At 39.3% G+C, this 12,232-nt stretch overlaps 1 non-coding gene across 1 annotated transcript; it reads right to left on the reverse strand.

The window, feature by feature from the left end:
* Window positions 1-9,904: 9,904 nt before the first annotated feature.
* Window positions 9,905-10,011, reverse strand: LOC117908002. Its single transcript, XR_004650122.1, has one exon. It is a non-coding gene; the product is annotated as a small nucleolar RNA R71 (small nucleolar RNA).
* Between the last annotated feature and the right edge of the window lie 2,221 nt (window positions 10,012-12,232).

The following is a 12,232-nucleotide window of genomic DNA, read 5'->3' on the forward strand; positions in this document are numbered from 1 at the left end:
GTTGAACTTATTGTCAAGTTGCTATCGCCAACAACTGTCAAATGAGTAAGGCAATTCCTTGGCCATGCTGGGTTCTATAGGAGGTTTATCAAAGATTTCTCTAAACTTGCAAGACTTCTTTGTGAACTATTGGTAAAGGATGCTAAATTTGTATGGGATGATCGATGTCAATAGAGTTTTGAAGAACTGAAGCTATTTCTAATGACCGTTCCAATAATGAGAGCTCCCAACTGGAAATTGCCCTTTGAAGTGATGTGCGATGCCAGTGACTTTGCTTTAGGAGTTGTTCTTGGGCAAAGAGAAGATGGAAAGCCCTATGTGATCTACTATGCGAGCAAAACATTGAATGAAGCGCAAAGAAACTACACAACCACAGAAAAAGAATTGTTGGTTGTAGTTTTTGCCTTAGACAAATTCCGCGCTTACTTGGTGGGGTCTTTCATTGTGGTTTTCACTGGTCACTTAGCCTTGAAATATATGCTGACTAAGCAGGATGCAAAAGCGAGGCTAATTAGATGGATTCTCTTGCTTCAAGAGTTCAATCTTCAAATCAAAGACAAGAAAGAAGTGGAGAATGTGGTAGTTGACCATTTGTCTAGGCTAATCATTTCACATAATTCCCATAGTTTGCCTATTAATGATGATTTTCCAAAGGAGTCACTCATGTTGATGGAAGTCGCTCCTTGGTATGCTCATATTGCTAACTATCTAGTTACCAAAAAAGTTCCAAGTGAGTGGAAAGCACAAGATAAGAAGCACTTCTTTGCAAAAATTCATACCTACTATTAGGAAGAGTCATTTCTATTCAAATATTGTGCGGATCAAATAATACGGAAGTGCGTCCCTGAACGGGAGCAACAGTGGATCCTCAGTCATTACCACGAAAGCACATGTGGAGGCCACTTTGCTTCTCAGAAGACAACTATGAAAGTATTGCAATTAGGTTTTTGTTGGCCATCACTTTTCAAAGATGCCCACACCATGTGCAGGAGTTGTGATAGATGCCAGAGGTTTGGGAAGTTAACATGCAGGAACATGATGCCTTTGAACCCTATTTTAATAGTTGATCTGTTTGATGTCTAGGGCATTGACTTCATGAGACCTTTTCCTATGTCCTTTGGCTACTCCTACATCTTGGTGGGAGTAGATTATGTTTCTAAATGGGTTGAAGCAATCCCGTGAAAAAGCAATGATCACAAAGTTGTTCTCAAATTTCTCAAAGAGAACATCTTCTCTAGATTCGGAGTACCCAAGGCCAAAATCAATGATGGGGTACTCATTTTTGTAACAAGTCGTTTGAAACTCTCTTAGCCAAGTATGGGGTGAAGCATAAAGTACCTACACCTTAACACCCTCAAACTTCTGGGCAAGTTGAGTTAGGAAATCGGGAGATAAAAAACTTATTGATGAAGGTGGTGAATACAAGCAGAAGAGATTGGTTTGTTAAACTTCATGATTCACTGTGGGTATACAAAACAGCTTACAAGACCATTCTTGGAATGTCTCCTTATCGCCTAGTCTACGGGAAAATGTGCCATATCCCAGTGGAAGTGGAATACAAAGCTTGGTGGGCAATCAAGAAGCTCAACATGGATTTGAGTAGAGTCGACATGAAGAGGTTCTTAGACCTTAATGAGATGGAGGAACTAAGAAATGACGCCTACAATAATTCAAACATTACAAAACAAAGATTGAAGGGTGGCATGATCAATTAGTCTCTCGCAAAGAATTCCAGAAGGAACAAAGAGTCTTGCTATATGACTCTAAGCTCCACATCTTCCCGGGAAAGTTGAAGTCAAGGTGGATAGATCCTTTTACTATTCAACAAGTGTATTCAAATGGAGTAGTGGAACTACTCAATTCCAACAGCACCGGGAGTTTCAAACTCAATGGCCATCGTCTCAAGCCATTCGTGGAGCCTTTTTCTCGAGACAATGAGGAAATCATCCTCCTTGAGCCACATCAAACTTAACAAGACAAGTGGTTAGATGGACTTAGTCTGTCAGAAGACATTAAGTCCATAATTTTTTGTTTTAATGTTGATTTAAAGTTTTATTGATTTAATACTTGTTTTAATTTATTTTGTTGTGATTTTATTTAAATTTTTTATGATCAATTATAGGTGGATTTCAAAATAGATGGGAAAAAGCTTTAAAAATTTTCTGGAGGATGGGAAAGTTAGAAAAATAGAGCATTTTGCACACCCTGCGAAAATTTCGCAGGGCTTGTGAAAATCCAAAATCTCATTTTGCAAGGGGTGTGAAAAATTCGCAACCCTACGAAAGCAAATTTGCACACCCTGTGAAAATTTCGCAGGGCATGCAAAAAGTTCGCAAACCCAAAGTTACCTTACAAGAACCCATGCGAAATTAAAAAGGGTGTGCGAACCCATTTCGCAACCCAAAAAATCAATTTCGTAAGCCTGTGTGAAAAACCAATAGTCATCCAAAAATCTATTTAAAGCCCTCTGGACCTTGAACCCATTTTGCACGCCCCATCTGCTCCTTACGAAAACCCTCCATCACCTTGTGACGCCCAAGCTTCCATCGGCTTTCTCTCCATTAGACGCCCTACGGCTAACCATTTGAAGAGGCGACCTACACCTTTCGCCCCATTTCAGACATGGCGCACATTAGAGGAGGCCATACCAACCCTTCATTGTCTCGCGAGCTGAGGCCAAGAGCCTCCCCTCCGCGGGATTTGACATCTTAGGCCCCCGAGGCCCCGACCATTCCATATTCTGAGGGTGGAGTGCCTTCTAGCCCTCCTCAGCACAGATACGCAACATAGAGACCACCGAATTCTTTACCCCCTGAGAGCTTAACACGCCGCACTACAGCTAAGAGAACCAGGACTTTAGGCCCTAGAGAGTCCTCTAGACATTCACAGTCTGATCCTTGGGCCCCTACAGATTCTCAGCGTCCTTCCGACATCTCACCGGAAGCCATTATCAAGAGGCCTATGGTCATTGCACCACCCATTGAGGGCAATTCAGATTATAGAGCCAAACCATTCCATTTCGAGCTATATTTTGACCTCGAGGTCATGCGATAGCAGTCGGAGCTTCGAGATTCATTTGGACTACTTCGGAGGTACCATCTTGAGCGCCTTATGACTCCCGGGGAGTTCTTTTACCCCAGAGTGGCAATGGACTTCTATTAGTCCATGACTACTCAGGGCGCCCAGAGTCCTACAACCATTCACTTCAGCATTGATGGGCGACAGGGTATCCTTAAGGCTAGACATGTGGTAGAGGCTCTACATATTCCATACGAGCCAATAGATCCAACACATTTTCGGGAGTGGTCCCATGTATCTCAGCGAGACATGTTCCACATCTTATCCAGGAGGACCTTTGGAGATTCAGTCCTTCTATGTAAGGAGCTTCCCTTTGGGATGCTCCTAGTAGACGTGTTGCTACGGTCCAACCTTTTTCCTCTTCAGCATCTAGTGTAGAGGCAAGGAGCCATCCTGGACGCTTTATTTAGGATATCTGAGGGCTTCTATTTCGAGCCACATCACTTGATTATGGCCGCCCTCCTCCACTTTGAGGAGAAGGTTCACAAGAAGAAGCTACAGAGAGCCGACACTATTCCACTGTTCTTTTCGCGGTTGCTGTGTGACATATTGGAGCATATGGGCTATCCTACCGAACCCCACCTTGAGCGCCCCCACCATTGTCGAGAGCGATTCACTCTTGACAAATGACACAGTTGGCGGGATATTCGGCACCTCTAGGAGCCTCACCCAGGCCAGCACCTCCAATGCCACCATAGGCTAAGCAGGCATAGCAGGATGAGCTTCCCATAGAGTCTGTACCACCTGCCCCTGCACCACCTATGCCTGAGGACACTTCTACTGCTCCTCCTACTACTCCAGCTATTCCACCGGTTGCACCATCTACATCTGAGGTCTCCATCACCATTTCTGCCATAGAGTTTCGTGCCATGGTACATTTATTCCAAACACTAACCACTACACACAATGCTTTATTCCGACAGATGGTCGACATATGTGCTCAACAGAACTAGCATACTGCTATCCTTTGTCAAATTCAGCAACATTTGGGACTCCTGCCACCACCTCAGCCTGACATTCCTAGACCATCAGAGCCCATAGCTCTAGCCGAGGAGACCACCAGAGCAGATGTCCCGCTCCAACCCACTCAGGAGACGGCCACAGAGCCATCATCTCCACCAGAGAGCCCCGCTACTTGATCATCTCTTTATCCTATTGTATTTACTTATTATATTAGTAGACATAATTACTTGTTTTGATGTTTTATATTATGGGATTAGATGTATTACATGATCATATCTCACATTGTACTTTCTCAGAGTAATATATAGACATCATTTTTGTTTATACTTGGCATTTTTTTTATTTCCTTTACTCATTAATCTTTTGTTTTTTGAATCATGTGGTTTCTCTTATATGACTCAAACTCCATGTCACTTAGGAGGTACCACTTCTTCCCTTTATTTGCAATCACTCTTGACACATTGAGGACAATGTTGATCTTGGTTGGGGGGAGAGTTGAGGAAGTAAGTATTGTTAATAATGCTAAGTTATTTTGTTAATTTAGTTACTTTTTACTTAATTTAAAAATTTTTAAAAAAAAGTTTTTACTCTACTCTCCATGGTTATTAAGGAAAAATTCTCAAAATGAAATGGGAGAAATTGAATTCTTACCTTTTTACTTAAATATTAGAGTTTGTATTATACTTATCGAGGTTGATGAATTATTGAAACTCCTATTGATTTCAACCTTATTTCTTCCACTTTAATCTTACCACACACTATGCGCATTAGGTTCTGATTATAAGATGAAAAATTATCTCACCCCCGAACTTAGGAAAATTTAGACTTGGTACCTTCGACGTCATTTTAATAGTGTTGGGACACCTTTAAATCCCAGTGCCCTAAGCCTTGATTGGTTGGGAGTCACCGACCCCAATGCTTGTTACAAGGGTGAATATGTGGAGTTTAACATATTTGTGGTTGCTTGGGTATTAAATTTCAATCTCAAAAGTCCAGTGTAAAAATTTGAAGAGTTAGTGGTCGAAAGATCTTTAAAGCTTGATGCCCTAAACCTTGATTGGTTGGGAGTCATCGATGGATCCCCGTTACATGGACACTTTAGAAAACAATACCTTAAGCATTGCACACCTACAATGAAAAAAAATTATGAAATAAAAGAGGTGGGTTCTTAGCCTATTGGAGGTTGGCCAGTTTGCTAAAGTTTGAGAAGGAACTAGGTTGGGGGGAGAGATTAGTTCATCATATTATATTCGGAAACTAAAAAGCTTAACACATAGATTTTTGTGGAAGAGTAATGATTGAGCCCATGAGAGTGGAAATCCTTTTAATACTTAAATTTGCATAATCCCTACTCTTTCTGAATTGTGATCAAGCAAGATATTTGATGACTCTTGTTGAAGGTTGAGTTTTGCTTCTTTAATGTCCCATGAGAGAGTATGCTTTACATCATGCCACTTGAATTTTTTTTTTAAGTGATCAACATGATTTTGTAAATTATATTACTGTCTTATTTTTGTTTTTCTCTCCTTCATTGCTAAGGGACTAGCAATATGTCGGTTGGGGGGAGTGATTACTACTCAACAAGTGCTCTTTTATAGCTTATTATAAACTCCTTTAAACACTTTTGAGTAATATTTATTACCTTTTAACTCAATTGGCACATTAAAGACCCTTGCAAATGTTTCTAATCAGTTTTTGGCAAGTTTTGGTGTTTTTAATAGCTTTATGATCATTAAAACGAGCCAAGGATGAGGGAGAATTTTGTATAGTCCCTGGCAAAGCAAGTTGAAGCTCAAACACATGAAGAATCCAAGTTTTGGACAGCCTCGTAGCCTTTGCCAAATCAATCAAGTATGCAAGGAAGAGAATTAGAGAAGAAATCTAACAACCAGCAATTTTGCATGGCTATGCGAAATTTTCGCAAAGCATGCAAAATGCCAAAAGGAGTACAAGCTGTAGGATAGAGAGCAAGTATGTGATAGATGAATTTTGTACCTTGTGTGAAATTTCGCAAGCCTTGCGAAACCAAAGCTGAGGAAAATAAATTTTGCACCCTATGCGAAATTTCGCAAGCCTTGTGAAATTCCTCTTGTGTAATTTTCAAGTATTTTTGCACCGACTCCGCGAGATTTTTATCTAGAGATATTTTGTGTAATTACCTATTTTCTCCTTGTAATCAACTAAAGATATTTTTAGATATTTAGGATATCTAAAGGAGGGGTTAAAAATATCTCTCTATATAGGTCTTAAAATATCTCTTTTGCAATATTTCGGAAGAAATTCCATATCACACTTGTAAAATCATCTCGGAAGAAATTCCAAAGAACACTTGTAAATTCTTTCAGTAAGAAATACACAGAGCGTTGCTCTGCCTTACCTATTCATTTTGTTTTTATTTTCTTTCTAGCCAAACAACCTCTGATGATGTTTTCTCAAAGGATGAGTGGCTAGGTTTTTCGTTTCTTGGACCGAAGGAAGCTAGGTAAGGGATCCAGATATAAAAGTGGGAGTTTTCCTTGCTTTAAATGAGGAGAGTTGTTACCCATTAATGGTTTTTTATTTTTTTAAGGTTTAACTTAAAATCCCTTAAAATCACCTGGGCCAATACTTGGTATGCTTTTCAGACTCCCTGTAGATCCATTAGTTATCTCTTACGAGCCTTTGGGAGGTGGTTTAAAGGTAGGATTAACTAGAATGGCAATTACTTGGCAAGCTTTTCAGACTCCCAGGAGATCCATTAGTTATCTCTTACGAGCCTTTGAAGGGTAATCCAAGGTTAGGATTACCTAGAATGGCAATTACTTGGTAAGCTTTTCAGACTCCCAGGAGATCCATTAGTTATCTCTTACGAGCCTTTGAAGGGTAATCCAAGGTTAGGATCACCTTGAATGGCCAATACTTGGTAAGTTTTTCACAGTGAGAGGTGATTAGTTATCTCTTACAAGCCATTGAAAGATGATTCATAGTGAGAGGTCTTTAGTGTTTGAAACACCATTAATGGGAAGCAACTGCAGTCTTTCATGGACCAGTGGGATCAAAACTTGATTGCTAAATACACACCGATTCGGGAGATAACCATTCTTTATGTTATTATCCCCAACGCGAGGAAAAGATCTAGAATCTCCCCCTTTTGTCTAAGGAACCTGAACCTAGTGACCTAAAACTCCAAGAAATCTTTTCTTTGTAATTAATCTCAGTTACTATTTTTGGTTAATTTAAAATCAACCCTTTTTAACCAAAATTATGTTTTCTTTTAAAGCTAACTCATAAAAGAAAAAGCACCATTTCAGTACTTTAACTAATATCATGTGTGAGATGAAAACCCATCCCTGTGGACGATCCTAGAACCACTATACTATGCTACCCTAGTGTATGGTTGATTACTACTCAAAAAGTGTTATTTTGTAGCTTGTAATTAACTCTTTTAAACACTTTTGAGTAGTAGTTATTACCTTTTAACTCAATTAGCATATTAAGTACCTTTACAATCGTTTCTAATCAAATTCTGTTAAGTTTTGGTGTTTTTTATAGTATTTTGATCACCAAAGCAATCCAAGATTGAGGAGAGTTCTATAGAATCCATGGCAAAGAAATTGGAAGATCATTTGCATGAAGAACCCAAGCTTTGAAGCTTTATAGTCCTTTGCCAAAAGCAAATCAAGAATGCAAGGAGGGAAAGCAAAGGGAGAAATCTAACATGAAGAATCCAAGAGGACAGCAACTGTTGGACACATTTAGAGCACTTCTTGGAGTTCATTTCATGCATACTATATGTCATTTCAAAGCTCGGGAAGTCAAGAATCCAACACTTCAAACAGTATGCGAATTGGAGCTGAAATGAAGGAGTTATAGCCATAAGAAGGCAATCACACCAAGCTGAAAGCTGAAATCAGCCTTTGGCTGCGAAATGGAGACTTTTAACTTGCAAAATTTCGCAACCTACGTTGCATGCCTGCGAAATCCACCTGAGTGCTTCCAGATATTTGTGACCGACTCTTTTAGATTTTTTCTTCAGATATTTGTTGTTTAAATCCCCATTTTCTCCTTGTAATCCACCAATCATAGGATTCCTTAGTTAATAAGTAAGAACAAAGGGTGAATAACCTCATATATATAGTTTGTAATTTTTTTTACAAAACAAGATATATCTCGGGAGTTTGTTCTCAGGGACCACTTTTTGTATAGTTTTGAAGGGAGTAATATACAGAGCCTTGCTCTACCTTACCTACTCACTTTGATTGTATTTTTCTTACTAGCCAAACAAGCTCTAAGGATGTTTCCTCAGAGAATGAGTGGCTAGGCTTTTTGTCTCTTGGAGTTAAGGAAGATGGGTAAGGTGCCGAATGCAAAAATTGGAAGTTTTGTTGTTTCAGCTTTTAATGAAAAGAAAGTGTGACCCGTTAATGGTTTCTATGTTTTTAGTTAACTTAAAACGCCTTTAAATCACCTGGGCCAACACTTGGTAAGGCAAGTGATCTCCGTCCATTGAGATGCACTAGTTTACCTCTTGCGAGCCTTTGGGAGGTGATTTGAAGGTAGGATTTTCTAGAATAGCCAACACTTGGTAAGCTTTTGGACTCTAAGGAGACATCCATTAGTTATCTCTTGCGAGCTTGAGAAGGGAAATCCAAGGTTAAGGATCACCTTGAATGACAAATGCTAGGTGAGAGGCACGAGTCATTGCAAGATGAATCAGTGAGAGAGATTTAGTGTTGGAATCCATAAAAGGGAAGCATCTGTACCACACCAGTTAGAGAAATAACTATATGTTAATTCTCTAATGCGAGGAAAAGATTCATGTGACTGGAACTCTATTTTTGTATGAGGAGCCTGACCCCAGTTATCCCAAAACTCCAAGAAATGCTTTTCTTTATAAGTAATTCCCATTACTTTATTTTAGTTAGCTTAAAACCAATCATTTTTAAACCAAAATTTATGTTTTCTTTTGAAGCTAACCTTGAAATGAAAAAGCATCAATTTAACTTTGAATTATTATCAGTTGTAAGTTAAAAACCCTTCCCAGTGAACGATCCTAGAGCCACTATGCTATGCTAGCTGAGGCTATCCTAGCACATGGTGTAATAGGTTATAAACTTTGTTGATTACTCCTATCTGAGGATCAAAATCAAGGTACACCAGCTGGGCATAGAATCAAATGGCATCGTTGCCGGGGAAGGTGCCAACTTCACAGTGATATTATCTTTCAGAGTACTTGTGATTTTCATCACAAGTTTGGTGATTTTTCTTCCATTATACTAACTTTTTAAATTGTTTCTTTTACTTGTTCATATTCTAACATATCTTTTAATTTAGTTTTAGTTAATCTTAGTCTTTCTGTAGTTTTGTTTTTGTTATAGTTGATACTAGTTGTGTATGCCAAATTGGATACGAGATAGTGGAGGAAGGCTTGTGAAACTTGAAATACCTCATAACAAGGAATTGGAATTGAGCTTGAATATCATGGAAGCTACACCTGAAGATCAGCATAGTCACCATGATCACCAGGACAATCCCAATGCATTCAAATCAATGAGGGACCGCATGCATCCACCTTGTATGAGTGCACCATCATGTATAGTGCCCCTCACAAAGCAGCTAGTAATTAGACCACATATTGTTCCACTTCTACCAACTTTCCATGGGATGGAAAGTGAGAATCCCTATGCCCATATCAAGGAATTTGAAGATGTTTGTAATATGTTTCAAGAAGGAGGAGTTTCAATCAACTTGATGAGGCTTACCTTTTACTTTAAAGGATAAGGCCAAGATTTGACTTAATTCTTTAAGGCCAAGGAGTATCCGGACTTGGACTGATTTGCAAGTTGAATTCCTCAAGAAATTTTTTCCTACTCATAGAACAAATGGCTTCAAAAGGCAAATTTCAAACTTCTCAGCTAAAGAGAATGAGAAATTCTATGAGTGTTGGGAAAGATACATGGAAGCCATCAATGTTTGTCCTCACCATGGTTTTGATACATGGCTATTGGTGAGTTACTTTTATGATGGGATGTCTTCCTCAATGAAGCAATTCCTTGAGACAATGTGTGGAGGAGATTTCATGAGCAAGAATCCGGAGGAAGCCCTGGATTTCTTGAGTTATGTGGCTGAAGTATCAAGGGGATGGGATGAACTGAACAAATGAGAAGTGGGGAAGATGAAGTCTCAACCAAATGCCTTTAATGCTAAGGCTGGGATGTACACCTTGAATGAAGATGTTGATATGAAAGCAACGGTTGCAACTATGACAAGAAGATTGGAGGAGCTAGAACTAAAAAAGATACATGAAGTGCAAGCTGTTGCTGAAACACCAGTGCAAGTCAAGCCATGTCCTATTTGTCAATCTTATGAGCACTTGGTGGAGGAGTGCCCTACAATTCCAGCTGCTCGGGAAATGTTTAGAGATCAAGCAAATGTCATTGGACAATTCAAACCCAACAACAATGCTTCATATGGAAATACGTACAACTCAAATTGGAGGAACCATCCAAATTTCTCCTGGAAGCCAAGAGCACCTCAGTATACACAGCCAGCTCAACCATCTCAACAAGCTTCAAATCTTGAACAAGCAATAGTGAATCTAAGCAAGGTTGTGGGAGATTTTGTTGGAGATAAAAAATCCATCAATGCTCAACTCAGTCAAAGAATTGACAATATAGAGAATACATTGAATAAAAGGATGGATGTGATGCAAAATGACTTATCTCAGAAGATAGATAATCTCCAATACTCAATCTCAAGGCTCACTAACCTGAACACAGTGCAAGAGAAGGGTAAATTTCTTTCTCAACCTCACCAAAACCCCAAGGGTATCCATGAAGTAGAAACTCATGAAGGAGAGTCCTCACAGGTGAGAGATGTCAAAGCCCTGATCACTCTAAGGAGTGGTAAAAAGGTTGAGCTGCCAACACCCAAGCCACATGTTGAAGAGGAAGAAGAAGAAGAAACATAAAAGAGGGAGGAAACCAAAGGAAAGAAGAAAGATATCAGTGAAGGGAAAGAGGACCATGATTCAATAGTGAATGCAAATCCAGAGAAAGTACTTATTAAGGGAGATGTGATGAAGAAACACACACCTCCACCTTTTCCTCAAGCTTTGCATGGGAAAAAGGGAATCAGAAATGCCTCAGAAATTCTTGAAGTATTGAGACAAGTGAATGTCAATATCCCATTGCTAGATATGATTAAACAAGTTCCAACATATGAAAAATTCCTAAAGGACTTGTGTACTATCAAAAGAGGGTTGAATGTGAATAAGAAAGCCTTCTTAACTGAGCAAGTAAGTGCTATCATACATTGCAAGTCTCCTTTGAAGTACAAAGATCCGGGTTGCCCTACCATTTCAGTCATGATTGGAGGAACAGTAGTGGAAAAAGCTTTGTTAGACTTGGGAGCAAGTGTGAATTTGCTACCATACTCTGTCTACAAGCAATTGGGACTTGGTGAATTGAAGCCAACATCAATCACTCTATCTCTAGTAGATAGATCAATGAAAATTCCAAGGGGGATAATTAAAGATGTCTTAGTTCAAGTTGATAATTTCTACTATCCAGTAGACTTTGTTGTTCTTGACACAGACCCAATTGTCAAGGAAACTAATTATGTTCCTATCATCCTTGGAAGGCCATTCTTTGCTACATCAAATGCAATCATAAATTGTAGGAATGGACTCATGCAACTCACGTTTGGCAACATGACACTGGAGCTCAATATCTTCTATATGTCCAAAAAGCTAATCGCTTTGGAAGAAGAAGAAAGTCTAGAAGAGGTATGCATTATTGACACTCTAGTGGAGGAGCATTGTAATCAGAAGATGCAAGACAAATTGAATGAAAGTCTTAGGGATCTTGAAGAAGGGTTGCCTGAACCCTCTGATGTGCTTGCTACTCTACAAGGTTGGAGAAGGAGAGACGAGATTCTACCTTTGATCAATAAAGAGGAGGCACAAGAAGCTGCTAAAGAAGAGACCCCAAAGCTTAATCTGAAGCCTCTGCCCACGGAGTTGAAATATACATACCTAGAAGAGAATGAATAATGCCCTGTTGTTATATCTTCATCTCTTACTACTCCTCAGGAGGTGTGTCTACTTGAAGTTCTCAAGAGGTGTAAGAAAGCATTAGGATGGTAAATATCTGACTTGAAAGGCATCAGTCCTTTGGTCTGTACGCATCATATATACATGGAAGAAGAAGCT

Source organism: Vitis riparia, chromosome 18, assembly GCF_004353265.1.
Source record: "Vitis riparia cultivar Riparia Gloire de Montpellier isolate 1030 chromosome 18, EGFV_Vit.rip_1.0, whole genome shotgun sequence".
NCBI classification, from domain to species: domain Eukaryota; kingdom Viridiplantae; phylum Streptophyta; class Magnoliopsida; order Vitales; family Vitaceae; genus Vitis; species Vitis riparia.